Source organism: Aphelocoma coerulescens, chromosome 3, assembly GCF_041296385.1.
Source record: "Aphelocoma coerulescens isolate FSJ_1873_10779 chromosome 3, UR_Acoe_1.0, whole genome shotgun sequence".
In the NCBI taxonomy this organism is placed as follows: Eukaryota; Metazoa; Chordata; class Aves; order Passeriformes; family Corvidae; genus Aphelocoma; species Aphelocoma coerulescens.
This window is the reverse complement of record NC_091016.1, coordinates 23,593,843-23,621,170: the sequence shown is the minus strand read 5'-3', so window position 1 is coordinate 23,621,170 and position 27,328 is coordinate 23,593,843. Positions and strand designations below refer to the sequence as shown.

The 27,328-nt window shown below is 41.2% G+C and overlaps 1 long non-coding RNA gene across 1 annotated transcript; it reads right to left on the bottom strand.

The window, feature by feature from the left end:
* Positions 1 to 21,834: 21,834 nt before the first annotated feature.
* On the bottom strand, positions 21,835 to 25,261 carry LOC138107795 (uncharacterized). The gene is made up of 3 exons (XR_011149704.1): positions 25,204 to 25,261; positions 22,162 to 22,220; positions 21,835 to 22,041 (listed from the first exon to the last, which is right to left on the bottom strand). It is a non-coding gene; the product is annotated as an uncharacterized lncRNA (long non-coding RNA).
* Between the last annotated feature and the right edge of the window lie 2,067 nt (positions 25,262 to 27,328).

The following is a 27,328-nucleotide window of genomic DNA, read 5'->3' as shown; positions in this document are numbered from 1 at the left end:
ATGCCAGGGCTGGGCTTCTTTTCACCACCAGCTTTAGCCTTCTGTCCCAGAAGCATGAGCAGCTGTATGGTCTCTTCCCAGAGCTCCCACTTTTTCTACTGTCCTGTCTTCCACACTCACACTTTGAACTTGACCAAGGGCATGCTGAAGTCAGTGAGGAATCTCCTCTGGCCCTCAATTCCTTTCTCTGATGACTTTGGGTTGGTTCTGCAGTGGCCTGAGAATGTCCAGTAAAGCATCCAGCAACCTCCACATCCACGGAGAGCAGCATGCTCCCCTGCAGCCTGACTGCTGGAACAATACTGGAAATTGTACTGGGAATACAGCAGCAGTGGCTGGCTTAGCCCTGTGTAATGTATGGGACAAGGACCAGATCCAGGGACAACAACCTTTCTCGTCTCCACTCAAGCTGTTCAGTTTCTGGCTCCCTGAGAAGAGTCAGGATGAGGGAATAAACAACCTGCCTGAGGAACAAGAAGCCTTGGTTAATGACTGCTGCACCCCTTAAACTGAGCCTCCTCTTGCACCCACTAGAGTCTCTGGAAAAAGGCTCCACTTGCTTTTCCATGACCATTTGTGTCCCTTCTCCGTGCTGTTCCAGCTGCTAGAAGATTGTCTGGTCCATAGCAGTTCCTTTCACAGAAAGCTGAGGGTGGTAGGGCTAGTGTTATGAAAAGCTGATGAAATGTACTTTTTAATGAGAAAATGAAGTGTTTTCCATCGTGGTATGATTACTCTTTTTTTTTTTTCTCAAATTCAGCAAAAAAAGAGGAAACAAAAAGAGGAACATGTGTTCATTTGTTGTAACTGGAGTTTGTGAAATGAGGTCTTCTTGAGAAAGCTACTAAACATTCATTTCAAAGAATACAGACGTTTTGGCATCCAAATATTGTAGTGTGTCCAGAATATAATTAGCTCCTGAAGTGGTTTGAACTTGTAAATATGTCTTTAGATCATAAACTGGTCCAGTAGCTATGCAAGCTTTAAAGCTGACTCTTGGAAAAACAAGACTTGGAAGGAGAACTCAAGCCACAATAGACATACACTGGGACCCAAGAGAATTTTCTTTATGCATATGGTTCATCTATTTACATATTTTACTGTAACCTTTTCAAAACCCTTGTGCCTCAGGCAGTCGATGAGATTACTACTAGAACAACATAGGTAACTGTGGATGGTTTGAACTGTTTAGCTGCCAGTATATATTTCATTCACAATTTCGGCTTTAATTTTCACGAGGCAAGTGAGGAAGAATGAGAAACATCTGCATCTGTGTAGTAACTGTCAGAGGACCTTAGATGCAACATTGAAATTAAATCTCACCTCTGCAAATGAGGCTGGGAAACACGTTGTCTATTGGGTAAACGGAGGTAAAAAGAAGTGGAATGATTTCCTACAAATAGGCTCAGTGGCAAAAATAGAAAGAAGAACCCAAAAGACACAAAGGATATTCCTGCTTCTCTTTTCTGACTTCTCAGAGTTACTTTCCAGGCATGAGAGAACCAATTCAGATCAAACGAGCTGGTCCAGATCATTGCCCAGAACCTAAATAAAGTCTCTATAGTGCTTTCAAACGATGAAGTACACTGTAAGTGCTAAGTATTATTATTACATTGAATCAAACAAAACCCAAACCTGTTTGAGAGGTTCAAAAATATTTGCTTAACTTTTATGTATTTATTTTACATTCTGGCTTGACTCTGCACTTCCTGTTGTCTCCTGGGACTGAAAGTGCAGATACTCCAATGCCACAAGGTGGCTGTGCTAGCAGTATTTCTGAATTGGCTGGAGATGAGGTGCTCTGGAAATCTCACAAAAAAAGCCTTCTGTGAGACTCTCTGCACACAGCTTAATCCACCTGGAAAGTGCTGGGTGAGGCATTCGCTGCAGGAAAAGCCCCTGCTGAATGCAGAGCAAGCTGCTGGGGGGCAGCCAGGATGGTATTATACTTTCCCAGCAGGAGCTGAAATTTTGAAAGTAGATGTTTCCAGAGCAGGGAGCTGATGCAAGGGTTTTCAACAGGACCTAGATGACTTAGGGACATAGTTACCTTTGATTGCTTCCCTGCATTAGGGGTTTTAAGACTCTCACACAAGCTGTGATCAATGACTCCCAGCCAGCCAGCATACATCTTGGAGAAAGAGTGGGAAGAGCACCATCTGCACGAGACAACCTCTCGTGCAATTAGTCAAATCATCACAAAGTCTATCTGTTTTCCTCATTTGACAGCCGTCTGTTGGGCTCACCTCTGAGGTTTGTGTGTTGTTTGAAGTTGGATTGAGTCTATTAACCTCTTCACTGTTTCTGGCCCTACCTGGCAGGGCTGCACACTACACTGATTTCCTTGGAATGCCAGTAAAATGTTGGCAAGGGAACAGATGCTGGTGGGACCCAGCAGAGAAGTGGTTAGCCGCATGGATGTTGTTCAGTGCAACAGCCTGAAAGCTCATATTGTGAGAAGCACTTCTCACCATGTGTAAAGTCTGACACGTATTTCAAAGGAAAGCTTTTAATTACAGTTGGCAGGTTTGCCCCCATGCTGAAAAGTGACTTAATTTTTGACCCCAGCAGCAGAAGAGTCTGTAAATCAGGCTGCCATTGCGGCACTAATTCAAATAAAGAGCTGCAGCTTCATTGCCTGAACAGGAGTCCTGTGTGGGCTGAGAGTGACCTACCAAAATGACTGTTGAGCTACAGACTATAAGTGGCTTGAAATAAGTCACCTTATGCCTCAGTTTCCTCATTTGCAGAATAAGAAGAACAGGAATGTCCCTTCTTATAAAGTGCTGTAGGACCTAGGGGGGAACCCCCCTGTCCCAGCTATGATTAATTACAGTGGATTCAGGTGATAGGGGCCACAGACATGCCCTAACTATAAATCTAGGTCCAGATTTGCAGTAAGACTGAGTTCAGAAGTGTTTCAACTCCAGGTTCAGCCCAGTAATGTCTCAACCAGGATTAAAACTGAGTCTGGGTTACTCAGAAAGTGGGAAGTTCGGAGAAGAAGAATTTTGTTCAGGATTTCCTTGCTGTGGGACAAGGGGCAACCTCTTTGCAGCACAGCAACCCTCCAGCTGAGGTTTGAGCTCTAGCACACCTAGCCCTAATTGCTGTGGTGCTCAGAACAGTTTGACACCTCTCTGCACTCCACCCTCAGACCCCAGCAAACTCAGTAAAAACTGGAGACTTCATGAACAGCACTATGCCAATGAGAATTTGGACCCTTTTTTTCAGACATAATGGGAAACCCAACTTTTGGCTTATTTCACTAAAATAATCTGAAATTGAGCTATTCCTTTTTTTTTTTTTTTTTCCTCTATCTCTGCCTTGTGCAGAGCACCAACTTTTTCTCTAATAAAATTAGAAGAATGAATGCTGAAAAATTGAACTGATGAAGCAAGAAAACATTCATCTAGGGGAAAAAACCTTGAAGAAGTAACTTCTGAGAAAACTTCAGGCGCCAGCAAGCATGTTTTTAAGGTGTCCACCTCAGCAAGACAGAAATTTTGGGGATTTTAGACAAGCCAATCCACAGACTGACGGAGAGCTTGTTAAAACTAGGTTGTAGTGTGCAAGGGTTCTAGGAGCCCAGCCTATCCTGAAGCTTGCACCTTGTGGAGATTTATACCACACCACAGAGGTGAGGGCAGACACTCTCTGCCTTCTGTCACAGCTGTGATATTTCAGGCAGCCCAGCTAGTCCAGCGCTTCCCTGAGCTGCAGCCTTGTGTAGGGAAGCCTTCTGGAATTGTGGGTGCTCCTGGCCAAGGGATGTGCTAAATTTGGAGTCCTCAGGGGCTGCTGCCTGCAGAGCTGTGACTGGTACTGCAATGCCATGAGTGCTGATTTCTAAGCGCAGAATACTGGATGATGTAGGGCTGGGTGTAGTTTTAGTTTCTCCAGCTTTTTTTACTTGTCTTTTCCAAGCCTGTCTACCAGTCTGTCTCCAGAAATGAAGACACCAAGTAGTGTTGTCCATCCCTGCTCTGTCATGACTTGTAATTCTTATGCAGTGGGGTTCAGGCACTAGACTCTTCCTCTTGCCCTCCCACAGCCCACTTATTTGGCACCAGAGGAGGGATGTAGCATGGTAAATACACTGGGACAGACCTGGCAAAAAAACCCAACTGACTGACAAGAGAAGGAGAAGATAAATTTCTCCTAGTGGTTATCACAGAAATCTGATATGGTTTCGTTACTATCTGAGGAAGGAAGTAGCAATGCACAGAGCAAGACAAACGGCCCAGCTGGAACACCTGGACACCACAGTCACTTTCACCAGTGCTCAGATGGCAAAGCGAGCTTTCAAGCTACCACCGAGTATCTTTCAAACTGTTGTTCCTCCAGGACAAAAAGACTGGCTTTGCAAAAAGCCTGTAGATGATTTTGCACTCTGACTGTGGGGTATGTGTCCTTCAGTGTGCTGCGCTATGTACATATGTATATTCCTCAGGCACAACTTCCCATAAATAACTCCCTGTCAGCATTCCACTTCAAATGGTGAGTTTGCACCAGGAGCACCTTATCTCTCCACTGTGCAGAGCAGGATGGGTAGCTGCACGTGCTCGCAGCAGCACTCAGAGTGGGATGGATTACAGCAGGTATTCACTTTTAGGCTGGTATGTTTCTTCTCTTTCTGTTTTTTTTTTCCCAGAATATCCATGCCAGCAGGCACCATCTGGTCTTGATGGATTTTAAAAGGTGCCAGGAAGTAGCTGGGTAGACAGTGCGATTTGGCTGTTAAAGGTAAAGAAATGCCTAAACCTACAGATAGTTTTAAAATTCAAAGCCTGCAGAACTTTGGGTATTTAACATTAATTTGTTTCTCATGTGTGTGCAAAAAAAAATTATTTCGCAGTTGAGGTGCCAGAAGAGGATGCTGAAGGTGGTGTAGCATCATGGTCTCTGTAAGTGTCGTAGGTTTGTGTGCCAGATGTGCATCCCAATTTCCTTGCCCAGGGCAGTGAGGCTCTGAACTGCCAACAGGCAACACTGAAAGTGCTTTAGAGCTGAAACTTTGCTTTTTGTCCTTCTCTGTGGAGTGCTTCTCAAAGACTAGGTCCATTTTAATGGTCTCTCAGGAGAAACCAGAGGTCATTCCTACCAATTGCTTATGTGAATGCCATATGCAGGAGCTGGAGGACACCATCATAAATATTTGTGATAGATGCTATACAGGGACAGCACATGAGAAGAGTGTGAACTTAATTTTCTTAATAAAAATCTGTAAGTCCACATGAAAAAGTCTTTTCAGTTAGGAAAGTCCAACTCTGCATGGTGCAGTTTTATTACCATAATCACCCTTTCACTGAGTTAATTCCATGGTTTACAAATGTGTTAAAACCCAAATGAATGATCTAAACCATATCAAACCACTTATAACTCGCTGAAGCTTTTGAGAAAAAGCTGACAACCAAAAAAATCCCCGTTGAAGGGTTCCAATAAAAAAAATCCAACAAAACAAGAAATTAAGGTCAGTGTGGACAGCAGCCTACTAAATCACTGCAGCAAGTGTTGCTGTTGTGATGAACACCCTAGATAAGGTGCGGGTACTAAAAATAAGCCAGAGTTCCTTGAATAGCTGTAGTGCATGTAAATGATTTAGGAGAGAGGCTACATTTATTAACTTGTTTATTATAGCAAATCTGGTATGACTTCATGCTAAAATGTTGGCGGGGTGTAATTCTTCTCTATCTGAATATACTGAAGTTTATATGAGAGGCTGAGCTTTTTGGGTTTGAGCTTTCATTATCTTGCAAGCAATTGTAGCTATGCACTGACACCACTGGGATGATAGCAATGATTTAACATGATAGTAATAGCAATGCAGTCAAAGCGCCGTCAGAATTTCCATTTTAAACTCTGTTTGTTTAGAAATAATATTTCAACCAGTTAAAACAGCGTCAAGCACAAACTTGGCATTTGCAGTCAGCCTGGATGCCTGGATGTAATTACTTTCTTCTATTAAAAAAAGAGAGTATCTTGATTCTCCTCATTATTTTGAAAATAATGTTTTTCTTTGTTGTTGTTCTTGCTGCCATTGTCCAGATGAAAGAAGTTTAATCTTAAAAAAACATGACTTTGCAACCACACTGTCCATAAAGAAAACAAATTGCTTTTGGCATTGAAAACAGATGAACAATTTAGGCCTGGATGAAGCTGATCCTGGGGCCTGGGGATCAATGGGAGCTTTGTTATCCACGTCACGAGATGCAAGAGCAGCCTTGTGCTGTGGGAAATGGGAGAGCTGAGCTCCCAGTATGCACCCCAGTTTTACCCGATCCATACCTCATTCCCAGGGGGTGGAAAGGAGGAGGAACTCCCCACGCTGGGAAAAGGTTTTGTCTGCACACCACTAATACACACCAAAGCTCAACATATAGCAGATTTGGGTATGGAAAGCATTCCTGTTGCTCTTCCTGGACCTGTTGACGAAAAGATAATTCCAAATGCAGGATGCAAGTTTGGAGATTGTGTGACTATGGGGTCCAACCCACAGCATTTGTCATAATGGGATAAATTCAAATTCTGAATTGGAATTTGCTGAGTTTTTTTGAAAACTTCACAGTTAGCCCAACCTTTCAAGGATATATCTAGGATACATTCCCAGACAGGAAAAGGAACAAAATCTTACATCAAAATGAAGCCAAGATTGAGAACATGAATCCTTATTCAAAGGATGAAAAGCCCAATGTGGCCATACCTTAACTCAAGCATTGTAAACCCCAGTCATGACTACACTCACAACAAATCCAAAGGCATGAAGGAAAAAAAGGAAGGCAAAACCACCCAGGCAACATTAATCCTCTCTGAAATCAAGTCAAGACTGCTATTTCAGAGTTTATGACCTTAAATGAGAATGAATTGATATTAAAAGCCTCATTGCTTTTTAAAATTTCCCCCTCCCTTTTTCCCTTTCCATGTGCCTGGACTTCAGGGAAGAATTAAGGCTCTTCAGGTGCCTTGAAAGTATTTACTACCTCTGACGCATAACTTTAATTTTGATTTACCAGAGTTTAAAAAGTCAGTGCAGAGCTGATTGCAACAACTGTGTAAGGAAATGCACAAACTCTGAGCTCAGATGACTCATTTTTATGCTTGATTTGTGATTTAGCAGCAGCATATTAAAGTGGTGATACTTCTAAATGCAACTGGATTATTTTCTTTTCATAAGGCTGTTTAATATATAACAAAACACCATAGGAACAAGTGGGAAGCTTGTCTCATTGATTTTAACGGGCATTTGTTTCTCAAGAAGAATTTGCTGGTTCAGTATTTTCCTAGTTGTGCAAAAGCAATTTGCATGGAAAATAGATTTGACTTACTTGGGCTTTTGATGCTGCGGAAAGACGGAAAGACATATTTTGGGATTCTTGTGGGGCTTCAAAAAGCCAGCAGTCCTTTGCTGTGATGACTGCAGCATTTGCAGAGTTGCCAGCATTGGCAAATCAGGCAAGCGTCTCAGATCCCATGGTGGGACAAACAGCAGGAGTCACATTTTCAGGAGGAACTAACCCTGACCCTTTCTTGAACAGCTGGTCAGCCCAGGGCTGCAGGCATGTGTCTGGAAGGAATTGAGTTTGGGCATGGGTAGGGAGAGACCAAACATGTTTCCATCCACCTCAGCCCCTGCTCGACCGTACACACTGAACATACAGCCAGCAGAGTCCTGGGGCAATCAGAGGGACCATTCCCCTCTCTCATTTCAGACCACCCCAGCACACACCTATTCCAACAGTGCTCTAAGACTTGGAATTTGGGTTGAAATGCTGTCACAAACTGCTGAAAAATTTCAGGGCTTCCAGGTCAAATTTTTATAGGAGGAGAAAGAAGGTGTGCATCATAATAACACTGCATAGTATTGTGTAACACTCTTTGGAATGAAACCTCCTCTCGGCCCTAAATTATGTGGTTCCTGATGTGTTTGGTGAGAGTCACATCTTTCTGTGGACAGCTCTGGCAACAGCCACACTGCTGCCTCTCCTAACCAGCATGTCAGGCCCCATCCTGCTGATATCTGTGGACTTATGTCTTCCGTCATTTCTCTTTCCCTTCCTGCCTCCCCAGATAGAGACACGACCTTGACTGCATCCCACACCTACTGCACATCTACAGTTTTTCTGGTGCCAGCTGGCAGCAGTTTTCTCCTCAGTTTGTATTCATTCATTCTTTAGCCAAGTAAGGACTTCAGGCAAATATTGGAGCCTGGTAGAAGCAGCCTTCCCTGGCCATCAGCCCATTTGGTCTCTTCAATAACGTGCTGGCATCATCCCTCACCCCTTGCTGGAGTTGAGCAGGAGCCCTGGGATCATTCCTGCCCATTGTAGCCCCAGTTGTGCCTGTGCACACCCAGGACATCAGTGTGGTTCCCTCCTTCTGTTTTGAGGACAAATCCACCAAGTAGAGCGATACTTCCGCCTGTGGAGCTCTGCTTCCCACCCACTGGCATGGCTGACAGCACTACTCCCAGTTTCCAAGGGGCTGTGGTTTTAAACAACTCTTCTTTTCATTGTAACTTGTTTTATTTAATTTAAGACTTAGTAAATGACACTGGTGTGGTAGTTAATGGGCAGGAGCAGAAGAGATGGGTAGAACTTCATAACCTTTGGACTTCTTTCAGATTTGCAAGTTGATGAAAATCCTGGGGGAGGTTTTCCAATATTGTTTTCATACTCTGTGTAACTGGAAAAGTGAAATTCTTCTGAATGAGCAGGATGAGGAAAATACTTAGCTCTGATGATGCTGGGAAAATTCTGGGGTTATTTTTATCCACGCATATAATTTCTGCTCGGAAAAAAAAATTGCCTCAAGAGTTCTGAATATGTGAATTTCTTATCTTCTGTTAGAAAACATAAGCACTGGCAGGAGAAAGCAGACTTTCTTCATAAGTGCCAGAATATTTAACATAGGTTCCTCAATATGGGAAAAAGTAGTCAGAAGAAAAACAAGAAAAGTCATTATCTGTTTTTTTCCCCTTTTAATAACCTTTTCAGTAGCACAATGCATTCAAAGCTAGGCACATTCCCCTCAGTGCAATATGGTCTCAAGACATGATTTAGATGGAAAATTTAAGTAAGATTAATGCAATTTATTATCCGCCAGGATATCCCTACAAACCACAGTGCTTGGCTGAATTTTTGATTCTCAATCTAATATTTCAGATGAGATTTCCAGATGGGTGTCTTATTCCTCTATTAGTATAGTGAGGGTGATATAGAGTTTGTAAAACAGGAGAGGTTAAGCTAGTTTTAACACTTGATTAATCATTTAAATTACTTTGTTACTGTTCGAATCCATTGACTTTTGTTTACCAAGCAACTCCCTGAAACCCAAAGCCAACAAAAACAGCAGGCAGCTTTCCAAGTTGTTAATTTATTCAATGAGTTCTTCAAAGGAGTTCTAAAAGGGGAAAAAAGGAGCAAATTTATAGTTGCATTGAAAGCGTAGAGCAATTCTTGTTCATTGCTTGCTAAAAATGTCTAGGGTTTTATGACTCAGAAAAAAAAGCCAATATTCAAATATGCTGGCCAGCTCCTGGAGCCATATATTTTTAAGCAAATCAAACAAGTGCTTAATAGAGCCTGACTGCATCTTCATGCAAATTCTGATTGAAATAAAATCAGCTTGTGTGACAAGCCACACATTTCTCTGCTTTTTATGTGCAAATGTGACTTCATCTGAACTAAGATTCTGTTCCCCCGCAGGAAAATTCAGTGGGAGCAGGATCAGGCCCGTAGAAAATCAAGAGCACAGGGACAAAGCTTTTTCAAAAGCAAGTATGAATGGGTGATTAAAAAGCCCCCTTCAGTTGCACAATATACATGTGTACAGTTTGCAATTGTCCTCTGGGGAGAGGGGAAAAAAAAATCCCAAGCCCTAAATCATGAAAAAAACTCCAGCTTTCGATTCTGCGTATTACAAAGTCCAAGTTTGGTAAATTGATTACAATTTCTTTACAGAGACCTATCAGGAATAAACCACTAAGTCTTAGACATAAATTTGAATTCCAGAGTCTCCAGCTAACCCAGCTCATAAATGAATTCCTAAATGCTGACTGTGCCAGAAGACCCAGTGCTGCAAAACCACTTGGCAGAAGCCATTAGTTTCAATGAGATGAACTGCTCTATTTAGCTCGCATTCAAAACTTTACAGAAATGCCAGATTTCCATAAACACAGGTTTCCTTGAATTTCCAGGGCTTTGATTAACTGGTAGATGAGGGTGTCTTACAAATATAGATTTGTATGCAGAGTTCAGCTCAGAAAGCAAGAGAGACTGGAAACGGACTATAGGCTTTTCTTTCTTTCTGACTTTTTCTCTTCCTGAACTAACAGAAAGCAGGAAAACTCCTTTAGAATATTTTGGAACTGAGGCTTTAATAATTAATAATTACTCCGTGGTTTAACAATGTTGTAGGTCATTTTCCTGCCATTTATATAATTGTGTGTTAAGCTTTTTATGACAGATTAATATCCTTCAGTTTTTACAGTACGGTTTTAAAGTATTGAAGCAATGAAAGACTAAAAGAAAAAGAAGAAAAATCCTTATTTTTTCCTCTTAAAAAAAATCAATTTGTGAAATCTATTAAAGGTAAAAAACTACCTCTTTTTTCAAAGGACATTTTAATTTTGCTTCTTCTTCTCTGTACTTTTTGTGACCCACCAGTCAGTCAGGTGTGGTGAGACCAGCAATGATTTTTGATACATTTAAATTTATGTTTATGCAGGTTAGGTGAGGAGCAGATTTGGTGGTTTATTTGGTTTTTGTTTTTTGCTTACATTCTAGGTTTGGGGCCAAGTTATGAACCAATGACTTTTATAGCTTGGATGTAGGAGCACTAAAGATTAGAAGATTAAGTCCCTCTCTCTCCCCGCATGTCATTTTTTCCCTCCACCAGCAAATATTCCTAAAAAACACATAATCTCTATGGTACTATGGTGATCATCATAAATCTATGAATAAATGGCATTACTAGCAAGAGCAGCACAGACAATAATATGCAACTATGGTTTATTAACCTGAAACCCTCTTAAATCAGTCATGGAACCATAGCAGCCAAGAAAACTATTGTGGTCAAACACCATGAACTCCAGCTTGCTTTTAACACTAGGAATATTTCCCCTCTTCTCCAGCTTTTCTACAACATCTCTGCTCCCAACCTGAGTTACTATGATAAAAAATTGTAGTTTATGTGCCTGTTTTTTGGTTAGGCTCTGGGAGTCTGATTCAGCATTTTAAAATCTTTTTCCCCTTTTTTAGGCAAGAGCTGGCTGTGTGGGTGCTGAGCCACGGAGGCTGTGTGTGGCCCCGCGGCTTGGCGCCCACACAGCAGAGTCCTGCTACAGCTGGCAAAAACTGCTGGGATTTCAGAGCTGCAAAGCTCTGCGTTGGGCCTTGGCATTACCCCACCCTTCCTGAGCACTGCCTTTGAATAAGCCTCTATCCTTTGGCCATCTATGGATAACGGGCTTTCCAGGGCATTCTGCTTGGCCGACGAATGAAAAAGGTCGCTGAAGCCCGTACGTGCAGAAGTAAATGTGGTCTGGCTTTTCATTGAGAATTCCCCTCGTTTTGCCATTGGCTTTTCCTATGGGGCTAGCTACCAAGAAGCTGGGTTTGCATGTAGGTGATTGACAGGAATTGTTATGGTGACAGAGGTAGAGTCAGCCAGTGAGGAGAATGCTGCCACTGGAGCAACCAAAGCAAGCACAGCAATATCAACGGGAAACCAAAGGCAAGACTAAAGAGCATTAAATTAACCAAACTATGCAAAAGATGCTAAGAAGATGAAGACCTGAAAGGAACTGGGAAAATAATGAATGATCCTGCTGAAAATGAGAGCTGCAACGTGAGGATTTCAAGAACTCCAAAAATGAGCTGAGAAGTTTGATCTCAAACAGAATGGAAAAATAATGTTTATAGAGCACTTAGAGTCATGACATGTATTGGGATACAAAATCCATGCCTCAAATATTCAGACTTCAGGTTGGGATAAACATAGTATTGAGTATAGACGTCAGTTTGGCTATTGAAACTACATGGTCTTATTTACCAAGGAATGACTGGTGAAATAGAAAAAAAATACCTAAACCCCAAACCCCAAAGATAATTTACTACTGTTGTATTATTTCTCCTTACAGAAAAATCTAACAGGAAGAAACCACTGAAACATAGTTTAGGTCTGAAGAACCATGTTTCTTGAGTATCTGTAAATCTATGAACATCCGGCTGCTTTGACTGGTTTCTGTGAGCCCTAAAGCCCCAGCTTTGATGAAAGGCCACACACAGATCACAGACCCTGCAGGAGAAACCTTGCCTTGGCATGGCACAGAGGCTGTCTGTCCATCTGAGACTCGATGTCTGAGAGCCAGCCACAAACCTTGTCTTTTGTAAGAGAAATGGACCATTTTTTCTTTTAAAACAGTCAAAATAAGTCCTGCTCCTATAGCCTATGGTCTGGTGTGCAGAGCACTCAGACTGGGGGATCTCTAGCAGTGCCTTCCTCACTTGGGTAAAACACAAACCTGTGCCTCCTATGGACCCTGGGAGCAACTTCAACAGGGATGCTGAGGTTTGTTGTCAGAGTGAGAGTGCGGGAGTACAAGAGTCAGGCTGATCTAAGGGCCAAAGAGCAAAGGCACATAAGGGAAAAACCTAATCCCATTCTGAGATTTGGCTGCAGGTTTTCCAGTAAAAGCTTCCCTCGTGCTGCAGTGGTACAGGCAGGATTGTGAGCATCATCCATCTGTTATCAGTAGCCAAAACACTCTCTGCATTGTGGAAGCAATGAGTACTGAAGGGTTCTTTGGAGGAGTTTTGAGGAAAGGCGCAAATCGTGTTCTCCAGTGAGCAGAAACATGTGGGAACCATGATCAGGGTATTTAGTACATCATCTATAGCACCCAGAGGTGGCATAGATGCCACAGAATTTCTTTGACAAAAATATTGTGTCTCCCCAGGATTAGGGGACTTGTGGAGAACAGAGGGAATGGAGAATAAGAGAAAGGCAGACTTGGCCACATATCATGTCCAATGAGCCATTATTTCACTTTGTATGTTAAATCTTGTGCCCTGACAGCTGCAGTCTCTCCCAAAACTAAGGGCGCCTGACATTTTACACTTATGTTTGCAGAGAGATGCTGGTGACAATGGATTATTTTTATTGTGCAAGTGCACCAAACCTGGTGGAGTCCCACAGGGTACGGGCAGGTATGCAAGAACAGAGGCACGTGCACATACACACAGAGATGGAAATCCATCAGTGGGGCATTTGTTTGAGAGGGGGATCCAGCTCACTGTTTTAGGAGAGGGTTGGGGACGTTTTCACATGTAACTCTCTCTAAGCAAAAACTGCTTCAGTAAAATTCACACAAAAATGTATGCATTTATAAATGGTTCCTAGTGAAAAGAAAAAAAAAAAAAAGAAAGCCATAATTTTCAGTTTTTCTTGCACACTTGAGTACATGAGGAATTCTGCCAAGAATTTTTTATTTCAGATAACGGATTCCAAGACCCCATTATCAGTGTGGAGGAATTAATACCCTCTGTTCACATTTTTGCCAAAACCAAATGTGGAAAATACTCAAACCACACCTGTTTCAGTTCTACAGCACATACACTTCTGCTTGCCAGCTCCCTAGCTGTTAAAATTAGTTAGGGGATTTCTGATACTTTTTTTTTCTATTTTGTTTTCTTTTTCAAGGCAGTTACAGGACAACAGTAGCAAGGGTATGTGGTTAGCTCATAGGGATGTGAGAGGGAAAGCAGAAACACTTTAAAACTCCAGCAGCAGTTACACAGAGGAAGATTTGGCTCTCATATCGAATGCTAGCTAGTGTGAGGGTGCTAGGTCCATGCTGTGGGCATCAGCAAGGGAATGTGAAGTTACTCACCTGATCCAAATGGGTTTGCTCAATTCTCTTTTGAGGTATTGCCTGATGGGGCTCAGCACAGCACCTGAGGATATCCATGTTGTAAAGAAGAACAGAGAAGGAGAGGGTCTTTTGAAAGAAATGCTCAGTGTAAGAGACAGCAAGGTGAATGACAAATGGTGGTGTCGTTCAGATGCTTTAGGGAAACTGATGCTTTTGGCAATGCAACAGCAGTGCTCATTTCAGTGTCCTCCTGTCCCCTTGGGAATGCAAACTTGAATTTAAAAATTACCCTGTTATTATACCCCCAGGCCCTTGTATCAGTCAAGTGGATAATCATTCCATTAGCACCCTGGACTGCTGCTCAATTCTCTACCAGCCAGCCACTGGTCTTCCTTGCTTCTAGTGAGCAAGTGAAATTTCCCTGGTGACCAGATTTTAACAAACTCTGTGCCACATTATATAACAACCAGGGCTTGTTTTGTCACCCCCCTAAAAGTTTCTGTAGAATATGCACTGTCTATAGAATCTGGGCTATGAATAAAGATTTTTATACAGCTACTTTTTACTTATCTGTAAATATTTTTGTCTCTGTTACACAGATTTCCTGGTTTAAACTTACAATAAAATCTGGTCAAAAATGCACTGAAATGCACAACATCAAGGAACAATATTAACCAATGAATTACATGTCATCTACACTACATTAGCACAATACATTACAAAATCAGTATTTCTGCTACAGAAACAATGAATAAAAACAGCTTCAGAAAAAAATAAACAACTTTCCCAGGAACTTTTTTTTAATTTAATTGTTGTCTTTAGTTTGCTCCATGATGTCTGCTGGAAGTATTCCACTCTCTTTCACTTTTGTTTATACTCATTCTCAGGATTTTCACAATGGTGCTGTGATTTACCCTCTCCTATGTGAGGGACCTTTTGCTATTTTAAAATTAAAACACAAGGTGCTTCGTGCTCTCCTCCACAAAAACCCCTTCTTATTTTTGTTTGCAGTGTAAGCAGTGTTTGCAGTGTAAGCAACAGTAAATATAATGAAAGAAGCTCATGATTCACAGGTTATGCAAAACTCTTACACAGAAATTTACTTCATGTTTCGTGAAAGAAGCATAATAAACTCACAAGTCTGCTACCTGTGAAACACTGAAGGAAAAGTAGGGAGCATCAGTACAATGGTATTATAAAGGCAAGGAAGACATATTTTTGCAGAATGATTTTCAAATGGTGTTGGCATTTGAATTCAGGAAGTTTGGACCTAAAGAACAGCTCTAGGAGCCAAACAAAAACCTTTCTGCATTCTTTAATGTTTATTCCTCAAACTAGCAGGTCTTTTTTCTAATTTGAGAAACTGAATCTCGCTGTCTCTTCAATGACTTCCCAAAATGGTAATTTAGAAATAGCCAAGGGATAGTTTAATTACCATTGTAGGCTAATGAGTTTGGGGCTGCGTGAGTGATACTCTTTGCAGATATTTAACAGGCTGTATAAACACCTGGCTAGTTTTTTTCTTTCCTGAAACACAAAGATTGCAGCAGTCAGCCTCTTCTCCTGACTAATCAAAACAGGAATTTAGAGCACCTCACCTCTGCCCGTGCCCTTGATGATGACTGCTTTTAGGGCACTGATGTTTATTTGGCTCCTTACACCATTCCGTACCTCACATGCTCTATTATATTGTGTAATTTTTGAAAGCCTAAATGTCGTGCAGTAGTAGTCAAAAGCCTTAAAATCTCTCATATATTTATGCAGTAATTTTTATCAAGAAAGTTTATAATCTCACCAGAGGATGTAATCAGATCTGTCCGAGGAGACTGATGTTCGTAAAACAATGTTGGCTAACATTATTTCTTTTCCAGGCCTTTACTTCTTCTTTGATTATATCTTGTGTCAGTTTTATTCCTGGTTCTGCAATTGGAAACCCACAATAACAGTGCTATAATGTTTCACAAATCTGCTCATGGTCAGCTCTCCTGTTGATTCAAACTGTGAGCATTTAGCTTTTTTATATTCTTTTTTTTCCCCCAAGTATCCAGAAGTTATTTAAGTAATTTAGGAATCCTCTCAAAAAATGTATGTAGAACCAAAACAGGACACTATGTGCTGGCATACAGAGATGAGTTATGGCAACAAAACAGTTTACCACCCACCCCTTGACAAGCTGTCTGTGCACTGTGACTATGATGGGTCTGTCCTGAGGTTAGAGTTACACCACACAAGCAGGATGAGTTCTCAGCTCAAGCATTCCAAGGTGGTTATAGTGTTCTGGCTGAGGAATGGCAACTTTGTTATGGTGTTGCCATGGCATTGTGTTGAATCTGCAACAAGGGGTCACCTATAAAAATGGGGCACAGGCCCCTAAGTCCTTTAGGTTCATTGAAATCTTATCCACCACCTCATTCAGTGATCCAAACTCACACACACACCTGCAGATACTCTTTTTTTCCATCGACAGTCAGTCAGGCTGTGTAGCATAAAGCTCTGGTAGCTCTGCTACTGACCAGGTATGTCCATGAGCCAGCAGAGCACACCCTGCACCGGCTGTACAACCAGATGGCTTCCAGAGCTCTCCTGCATATGCACCGTGTTTATCAGAACTGTGAAAATCACAGTGGTACTTTTTAAAAATCTTGTTTCCCTTCTTTTCTGGCTATTTATGCAAACAGCATTTTGAAAAACACACAGAAACCATTCTTTCCTGGCAAAAGTGTTGGAGTTTTTAGTGTTTTTTATATTCTATTGGTTCAGGAATGCTTTTGCACTTAACACCTCCGTGAACTTTTTTTGTGACACAATATCTCATCTGGTAGGTCCATTCTGAGATGGCTGGCTGGCGTGCCAAATACAAGCTCCAAACCCTATCTTCTCCAGGTGCTAAATTACCTTTCCTGATAGTCTGACCAAAATCTGGGGAGGTGTTTGGTTTAGGCTTGAATGGTACACTCAGATCCCAGCCATTCCCTCTTCTGGACACCCAATAGCCCTGTGAATATTGCAAACTGATAATGTCAGTCTTGAGCGAGAGGTGGTCTGAGAAAGCACTTTTCCCTGCATTTTTTCCTGAGCAGAGATCAAATGCGGATGTTGTAGGGGAAAAATAAAGAGCAGAGGTCTGTGTGGAAAGTCAGGGTTGTGGATGGGCTCAGGCCACAGCTGCCCTCAGTGTGTCTCCTGCTGGAATGAGATAACACATTTTGGGCATTCACTTGAATGTGCTCTGCCACTTCGTATACAGCTTGTTATGACTTCTAAAGGGCACCTCATGGCCCAAAATGCAGCACAGAGGCCATCCAGGAATGCCACCAGCAGACCAGGAACTTAGCCAGGACAGTTTTAGCTGGCAGCCTCCTGGTGAGGAGGCCCAGCTCTGTGCCCTTGTACCACCCCTGCTCTCTGCCTCAGCCCCTGCAAACCAGCACTGCTCCTTCTCCTCCATGGCACAAGAACCTCAGGCCAAATCTAGTGCCAGGTACCCTGGGCAGTGAGTCATCCAAACACTACCAGAACCCAGCACTGTGGGTCTGCTCCCATCTTCTCGCTGGGAAGAGATGAGATCATTGGTCCTCAGGCAACAGCTCACCTGAGCATCTGCCCTGATTCTCCTTGTAAAAAGTGGAGACTGCTTTGCTTTCATTCTTGGTGTTTTGTGCTCTGTTTTTCCTTCACTAGTGTTTCATGCTCCAATACAGATGTATTTCTCCGGAAAAGCTCCTGTGCATCAGGATTTCTGTTTTCATTTATGACCTTAAGGGAAAACATCTGTTGCTGTTGCTCTCCTACCATTTGTCTTCAGCTTTCCTCGTAATTGTTGTTTTACTTGTGGTATCACCATTCTTTCTGTATCCCCACTATCTTTCTGCACTGTATCTCCCTGTCTCTCTGATAGGTCACATGGTGTCAGTGATTTCTGGGACAAAGTCAATTTCTTTATTTTTAGGAGGTGTTTAAGTTAATCTCTTGTCTGTTACTGCTCTTTGGGGTTTTAATGTTCTATTATCTTTTTCCAGACTAAATTTTCTCTTCTGAAATAGTCCCAGAGAGATAATGTGCCTCAAAATTTGATTTTTCTTGTTTTTCTCTACAATGGACAATTGCTGGACTTTCTCTGGCTTGTTTTTTAGCTTTTTTAGCTGTATTATTGATAACTTGGTGATGTTTGTTAACAGCTGTTGTAGTAAAATATTGTAAACAAAACAGAGGCCCAGATTTATCTGATTTATTCTGTCTCTCTAAGTGCCTTGTCATTGTTTTATAAAGCCAGTGCGGAGAAAAAGAGGACAACTGAGATCTTAAGTGAGTGAATTTGTCCTCACTTCTCTTTTGAATAAACCACCACCAAATTACATAGCAAGACTGCAGCGCAACCCTGCTCCTCACTGAGGCAATTCAGGAAAGGGTTAGAGTTCGATGAGTGTCAGTCAAACCACAGAGGGAAGATATAACCCTTACCAAGGGTGCCACTGAGGGGCTCATCAGCACAATAACCCTACAGAATCTCTCTTCTGGGTTTTACTCTGGTAAAGAAAGAGCAGGGAAACACAAAGACAGGAAACCTAAGATCAGCAGTACCACCAGCTTGAGTTAGTTCTGTTTTACCTTTAGGTGACTTTACTTGAAATTAAATGGTGAATTCGATGCAATTCCTTGACATCTTAGGTGCTACCACTGAGATGTGCACAAACCACGTACATTGAGATACTGTCTGGGCTTTCAGTGGGGGATACAGACATTGATTTATTTTCCAAGCATTTATGAAGGGCTTAATATAATTAAGCTACAATGGTCAGTGCATGACAAAATCAGATTCTCTTGAAAGAATATTATTATATTCTCTGAAGAATAATGTGAGTAAGCAGCGTGCTTCTCTATTTGAGATGGTAAACTATAGAAATTTGGGTTCATGAAGTGCAGTGCAATCTTTTTAGATGCACAGGCCTAGGCTGAGTATAAACAAAAAGGGACATTGCTTGGAATAGACAATATTGATATTGCAGATCTTTGAGAGATCAAGAGCAATGACAAGGCCTTTCAAGACAGCTCATCTACAGGTCTCTGCACCTCCCGCATTCCCTTCAGCTATCTACCATTCTCTCAAACTATAAAGGACACTTGTCCTCTTCTGATTACAACATCCTTATAAAAGGCATAATTTACAAACCCTGTTGTGCCTGTTCTACAAGGGGAATTGTCAAACGTCACACTGCAGTGGCCTTTCACCTCTGGATGAGCTGTGGGCTAAGATTAGATTTTTGTCTTTGAAAACGAGCAGAGGCTTTACGTGGGGTTTGAACTCCTCCATGTTTCTGTCTCAGGGGCTCTTTTTCTGTGAGATCAAATGCTTTGCAAGGCTGGTCTTCATGTTATTTCCATCATTAGATGTTGCTTGTGCTCTGCAGGCTCCCTCTAGTTTTTAATTCCACCCATGATTCAAAAAAAGGATTAGATTCCAGTGGAAATCTAGAAATGCTCATGTCAGTCCCTCTCTTCCAACAGTTATGAGGAGAAAATGACAGATGCTATTGCTGAGACACAAGCCAGTCTCTGATCTCGGTATAGTAAATGTTTTTCTAGGGATCTCCCACAGCTTTCATACAAAGTGTTTTCAAATTTCAAGCCTAAGTTGTGAACAAAAATACTTTTCTACATTTCCTAGATGGGAAACCCTCTCCTTTACTGTAAATCTCTGATGGCCTATCCTTTTCTCTCTCATAGTTCAGCAAAATCCACCTGAGTGGTGAAGCAGAAACCCCCCCCCCCCCCAGTTTTATCAAAACAAACCTATGAAACTCTTTTAAAGGTTTTAAAAATCTTTAAAGGGGAGAGACACCTGCATTCACTCAAAGAGCCCCAGCTGAGTAAAAGACACAGATTGTGTGCTGTGGAAGCTCAAGCCAAGCAGTGAATGATGAAAAAAACCCTCATTTAATTTCTTGGCTTCTACAGCCTTATCAGAGTGTTCTGCCCAGCAGAAATGAGCCCTGTGAAAAATGTATATCCCCAAGTTCAAATGTGCAGTGTAAAACAATATCTAAAAGAAGTTAATTCCATCGCTTGTTCCTTAAATAGTTTTCAGTGCGAGAGATGGTTTTATAATCATGTGTCTATGATCAGAGACTTTTGGATCGACACCAAATCAAAACATCAGCAAAGAGAATGGGGTGATGTGGAAAACTGATTTATTCATTCAGAGTCAATAAAGTAAGCATGCAGTAGCTGGATTGTAAATAGCCCTGTGGAGAAGATTTATAAGTCTTAACATGGGGAGACAGGTTTATCCTGGTTAAAAGCACATTTTGACTGGAAGAACCCTTCACCATGTTTATAAAACGGGGCCTTGCATGCAAGATGTAACCTTAGGCCTGTGTGAATTTGAAATGGGCAAACAATGTCATCTGCAACCATGTTTTTCATCTCTAAAGTGGAAAGCTAAAATCGACCTTAAAATATAAACCAAAGAAAGATAAAAATTCTAAGCAAAATAATTCTAGGCCTCAGCAGTAATATGTACAGTGTTAAAACTTCCCTTTGCTCCAGATTGCTGTATTTATAAATCAAAATTATATGTCCAGTGGGGAAAAGGGAAGTAAAACTGCTTCCAAATGAAAAAAGGACCAGTGATTAATTTCTGTTAAAATCATAATTGAAAATACAGAACGTACAAATGCTCTTGGTTTACTCTTGTTTTTATTTGTAACTTTTGCTTTGTTGCAGTTAATATAATCAGGAGACTGAAAAAGAAACCATTTAAAGAAACCATTTGCCACAGTAAATCTTTCAACTATTTGAAAAATAATACACATTGCAGGCTTTCTACACCCTATAAAATAGAGCTTCATCTTTACCAGGGATAAATGCACTTCCTTCGATTTCCTGATAGAACAGGCCCTTCCAGTATTTCATTTATTAAACAAAAAATATCTTTATTGACTGTAGTGTATAAACAATTCTGAAGAAACCCTAGTGAAATCTAATGAGGTATTTCCCTTTGCAGCATGACAAGGTTCAAATATGTGCATATGTGCTGTAAGGAAAATAAAATTGACTCTGACAATCAGATACCCCAGCGAGCTTCTATCTTTGCAACAAATGTGCTCTAAATTCCAATGTGCTTTGACAATCACCATTTATTTCAATGCATCCTCCCCAGACACTAATTCTTGAGAGCCAAATTCCCGTCTCGTGGAAGCCAGAGGGAGGTTGGCCACAGGTATCAGTGTTGGAAAGATTTGATCCTTACTATGTTTAAAAGCAATCAGATGGATGCAAAATGAAAGGAAATGAATGCATTTACCACTTGAAGTTCCGAGGACATGGAAAAAGCATATGTCTGGTATTTTTATTTTGGAGCTCTCACATGCTGACAGAATAGCAACTGCCCTTCACAAGTTAGCAAGATGCCTCCTCAAGGCCTTCACAGGCCATTTAGGGGTGCAGACAATTATCTTGCAGTGCAATAAGTCAGATTTGTCTTCCTAGGTATGACATGCCCTTCTGATAGTAAAATATTGCTCTCAGAAGTTCATCTGTGCTAGAGACTCTCCTAGGGTTTTGGCCAGACATAGAATGGAGATTCTTGGATTTAAAGATGTGCTGCAAACATAGCCCATTGCACCAAGAGGTGGATAAGACTCCCTGATGGATAGGGAAAACTTAAAGCAAAAGAAAAACAGAACTGTTGTGGGAGTCTCTGGACAAAAGGGGGACAATATGTGTGAAATGTGAAATGAGTCCTTTTGAAATTCAGTCACTCATGTGACTCTTATTATCAATAATGAGAAGCTATTAATAATTGTAACAAAGAGATAAGGCAACAAAAAAGAAAGATAAGGACAACTATATTATCAAAGGTTAAATTTAAAAAAATGTTTTAAACGTTAAATGCTGAAAATAAATATAGATTCACATGTTAAACTCATTTAAACATTTAAATAGGTATCACTGGTCTTCTGAGATGGTTGTGTACATCAGCAGGCTTAGGTCATGGGTTGAAGATAAAGACTAAGCCATCAGATTAATGCCACGGAGCCAGTCATCCTATAACTCTGGGAAGTCATATCAGTGAAGGACAAAAATCTCTCAACTCCCAGTGACTTTGCCTTGCAGGATCAGCTCCTCACTTCCTCCGTGTGGCATCCATGACTGGTCACAGCTCAGCACTGAAGGAAAAATTTTGGACGTTTCCAGTCAATTCAGAGAATAAAAAAACCACAAAAGAATTGTGATTACCCTTCAGGCAATCCCACAAATTAGACAAAAAATAAAGAAAAATTGCTTACTGTACATGGATCACATGGCCCTGGAGAAAAACCAGTTTTCAGGAAGAGAACCTGGATATCTGTGAAGAGGTGAAAATAGAGAAAAAAGAGTTCTTGCCTTTTAATACAGAAAAAAGCCTTGAGCAGCTCTTGAAATGCAGTGGTGCACTGTTGATTCTTATTTCATGGTTTTCATAAACTCTGAAGGGATCGTCCATGTGTCTACTCTTGCTCTACTATTGCTGTGCTGTTGAGACAACACATAAAAGTGTGACAACAAAGGAGGAGAGACTCCCTTTCCCAGATGTCATGTTAGTACCTCCAAGCAGCCTCTTCAGTTGAGGCCTCTTGTTTTATTTCTATCCCAGCTGTTCCTCAGAATGATTGGTGGAAAGGTGTGACTCCAAGGAAGGCTCGAATTGCTCCTCCAGATGTTGGGTTTATTATCTACATTTTAACATGGGCAAAGAGAAGACCTTCTGTGGCACAGCTCCAACATGCTGGTTCCATCCAGCAGAGTGCTGTGCACTGCACTGTTGGTCCCCTGCACTTATCTCAGACAAGCTGTGTAATTACTACATGCCTGACAACACTTCCCATTTCCTAGAACTGCTCCAGTTCAGAGTCAATTTCTTTTCACAAAACTAAGAATACAATTGGTAACACTTTCATCAAGTTGTTACCACCCACCAGGGTGACATGAGCTCCTGGAGTGGTAGCTCAGAAAGATACCAGTTCCTTGCTGTACTTGCAAGTAGCTAAAAATCTTTTTGTGGGTGAGTTCTGGTTACTCAGACTGACTTTTGCTGTGCAACTCACAGCAGGACATTAATAAGTGTGCTGTGGATCAGGATGTGCTTGGCAGGTGTGACAGTAGAGATGCTTTTTCGGAGAGCTAAACAGAAATGCTTCATTTTTTCTCATAGTCAAAGCACAGATGAGGAACTGGGTGACAGAAAGATTGCGTGACTTAGCCAGGGTCATACAGGAAGATTGTGTCAGTGCTGGAAACTGAATGTGAAATTTCCAGCTCCCAGCTAGCTCGTTAATTATTTTATCATCTTCTGCCACAATAGGAAGATTACTGAGAGTGCACTCATTCCTCAAATAACTGCTGGGAATGCTGAATGATTCCAAGTGTACATAAATACACAGGGAAAGAGTAGATTTGAAAAAGACATGTAATAAACATTGTACCCTAATCTGTGTTTCCTCATCTATGTCTTCAAGTGGCCTGGTTGTAATGGTACTAACACTGCATATCAAAACCCATGGGTGGGAATCCAAAAACTCTGGAACGCTGCCTCCAATATGTTTTTATTGTCCTCTGTAGATGGTAATTTCTGCTCTGATAAGCTTGTGGCTTGTTTTTTATTTATCTGTAGCAACACTCCCCTCTCCCTGAAAATATCCTCTTATTTCTCATCTTCTACTAAACAAACCACTCAAAAAAGTGAGAGCTTGTGGCACCAGTCAGCTTTGAAGGTGAAGCAGTTACTTCAGACTCCTACCTTATCCAGCCTTCATATTATTTATTACTTTGCATTTCCTTCTTGATGTTGCCACCTTTATTTTTGCTTTGCTTTAACATCGTTGCCCACGCTTTTCTAAAGGTGAATCCATTCCAAATGTACTTGGTGCGGCTGTGCTTAACTGGCACTGTGTGCCAGTGGTTTCAACAGATTTGAAGTAGACTTGAAGTGTCATAAAACCAGAAAGGATGAGCAGACTATCCAGTCTGACTTTCTGGGCAGCCCCTACTGTAAAATTTCACTTACCAGTTCCATGACACCCAAAGTTCTTAACTAAATCTTTGGGATTTTTGGTAAACCAAACAAAGCCCCACAGAGGCTGCCTTCTAATCAACACTCCTATTCAACCACGTTGTCTCTTGCTTTACCTTTTACTTTCATAGTTGTCTTTGCAGAGAAACAGTAATAAACAATGCACAAAGGCAGAAGAGTATCAGCTGAAAAAGGGTCACAAGTAGTTGCACTGTGATATATGATACTCCCGAAAAAAAGTCAAAGCAATTTGGGAAAAAATGGTATGATGAATTACAGGAAGTAGTAAATTACAGAAAAGTGTATTCTCTGCTACTTTTTCATAAATCCCTTGAAACTATTGTCATGAGATGATGATTAGAAATTTCACTAACACAGTGGTAGAAGCAGCCTGACTCAGAGACTGTATTTTTGGTTTTGTCTGCAAAACTTCCACTGTTGTATGCGTGGAAAGTCAAGAAAGCGTGTATATGTGAATTAACATTAATCCATGCAAACAACAAATAATTTAAACATTGTCAATTGTCTTCAGATAAATTATTTGTAACTTACAAGCCAGATCCATGGAGCTGCACTCATATAGAGATCAAATTTGGCCTCCTATTTTCATTATAAGCCACAATTACAGGTAGCTGAATAAAACAGTGTAAATAATTTTCTCTATCGTATGCCTTCAATCCGCCAATGTTTCCTTGAACACAGTTTTTTATAGAAGCACCCTTAGCATCTTGGCCATCTAAGTAATAGCTACCAACCAAGATTTTTCCAGTGCTGCCAATCCAATCTCTCACCATTTACTATGCTTTTATCTACTGTTGTGCCCTTTTGTAAACAGACAGAGATTTACAGTCCAGTATTTACTTTCTCGATCTCCCATGCAGCAATGAACTCAAGTAGATAGTCCTTAACATGCATTTCTGCTGGGGTCTGAAGGGCAAGTCTGCAGGGCTTTGTCTATTTACATGGCACAAAACTCCTACCAGAGAGGTGCCTTCTGCATGACAGTAGATTCCCCATTTTCCCTCTGTTTATTTTCACCCTTCAGGATCTTATACAGTACTCCCCAAAAAGGACAGAAAGACACCTATTGACTAACTGGGTTTTCTGTCAGGCTCCAGGAAAATGAGGAAGGCATATTGATTTTTCGGTTTGCTGTTAAGACACATTTTGAAACTCTGTGGTTTTGGCTGACACTGTAGCCTTGGCAGGGGGTTCAACCTGCAAAATTAAAACCTAAAATGTGCCACTTCCCCAACTCACTGCTGTTCATTGCTCATACCAGGACTGCTGTGGTTCTCCGACACAGTAGCCAGCAGCCACCCCAGGCAGATTTTCAGCTGCTGCCGTGGCTGCTCCAGACCCAGCCCACTGCAGGTCTGCCTTGCAGCCTCCAACACCGGTTACACTGCATTCAAGATGATGGCAGCAAGTGTGGTCTGTCACAGACAAAAAATAATTTTAACACATTCTATTTTTGTAAAGGAGGAGATTTCTGGTATTTCTCACATCAAAATTCCAGCCAGCTCCCAGCTTCTCCTGAAACACTTCACTTCACTGACTCTTAAATGACTCAGCACACGACAACGCCCACAATAGCATTTCCAAATCTAAGTGCCAGTGCTGAGATCCTGGGAGAGGTTGATGGGAATTACGCCCTTAACTTCCCCCTCCAGTGAGACATGACCACATAATTTGCATTCCTACAGCAATCTCAGCTCAATTCCATGTCTGTCACTTTTAGGTAACAAAACCTCAAATCCAGCACTTCGCTCAAGCTTATGCTTAATTTATAATTATATGAGTGTTCTGATTGCAGTCTCTGCCACAGCCTGAGCCTCTCATATCACCTGTTATTTTAACTGTGCTGGTTAAATTTCAAAGCCAGGCAACCAAAGAAATTAAAAGTATGGTTTTCACAAATGCTCCAGCTGGTTCCCTTTAAAAATGAGGCTACTTGCAATGCATGTCTAAATAAGGATTATAGTGGGTTGCTATGGGCACCAAAATCTGGAGATGTTGGCCTAAATGACTTAGATAAGGAGAAGTGTTTTTTACATGAGGTGTTAAATAAAACTCTTGAGTTTCAATAAATAAACACAGCTATTTAGGAAGTGGTGACAATGTGCAATCTGCAAAAATGGGAAGCCTCCGAGGTGCTGTGGTAATAATGCAGTTACTTGAAGCACATTGAAGATACAAATATCTCTGTGGTTTTTTATTTGCTTCCACTCTTGGAGTCATTCTGAGAAACTTCACAAAGCTGTGCACATTCCAGTTATGGCCAAAGCATGATGCACTCCTCACTGCATACAAAAAGCTTTGCTCCAGGAGACTGCAGAGTGGGCTGAGAAGAAGTCTTTTTCCATGCACCGGAAAATGCAGATTTGAAGCACAATGTAATGGAGAACTTTGTTTCATGTGTATAAAAGAAGAAGAAGAAAGGCAAACATTCTTGGCACAAAGAGACAATTAAAAAAATAGGGAAGTAGCTACTCTCAAGACTGAAGCATTTCTGTCATAACATGTGCTGCTGAAGTCACCAAAATGTGGTGATGGTGTGGCTTTGTCCTAGCTGGGGAGAGGCTGCTTTGAGAGTAATATTTTAAATATTTATTACAATCCCTCAGAGGGTTTACCTGAACCAAAATTAATTAATGAAACAGCAGTTCAAAATAATTTTGCATCTCCTGATTTTGAAAATCAAGGATTGGATCCATTAATTTAATAGATTAAATTAAATTAATTTCCAGAAGCTACTCAAGACCAAGGTGGCACTGGAAAGGAGATGATTCTGCTCTAGAAGATTCAAAGACAGAAGAAAACTAGATACAAATATCTTCAAATAAAGCAAACCACCAAAACAATAAACATGTTTTAGTTTATGTTGCTTAAAAAAAGATGATTTTTTTTTTTGCTCTGGATGCACTGTGAAGCAGCTGTCTAGTTAGTGATCAGGATTGTTAGATTATAGATCTAGATCTGCACAAAATCAGCTACCAAGCGCTTCCTAATGCCTCATTTTACTCAAGGCCACCGAAAAAACCCCCAAACAACTCATAAGTATATCCAAGAATCGTGGGTAAAATAATCAGCACAAGAAGAGATGCTCATGATCATTACTAAAAAAATTTTCATTCTAGTCTACTGAGGTCCACAAGACCCTTCAAATCTAGTCAGAGTTTGCATTAGAGGTCTGACCATGCCTGCTCCTGCTCCTGTCAGTTATTCAGGCTTTTTCTAGCTTTCCCAAGGGAGGTTGCTAAACACTCCCAACAAAGTCTGACTCTTCCCTCACTTTTCTCTGAGCCATCCATCTTCCAGCAAGCTCCATGCTGATACATCCCTGAGGTCGTCATAACCCCAGAAAGAGCCCGAGGCTGCCATGCACATACAGGAATCTGCCT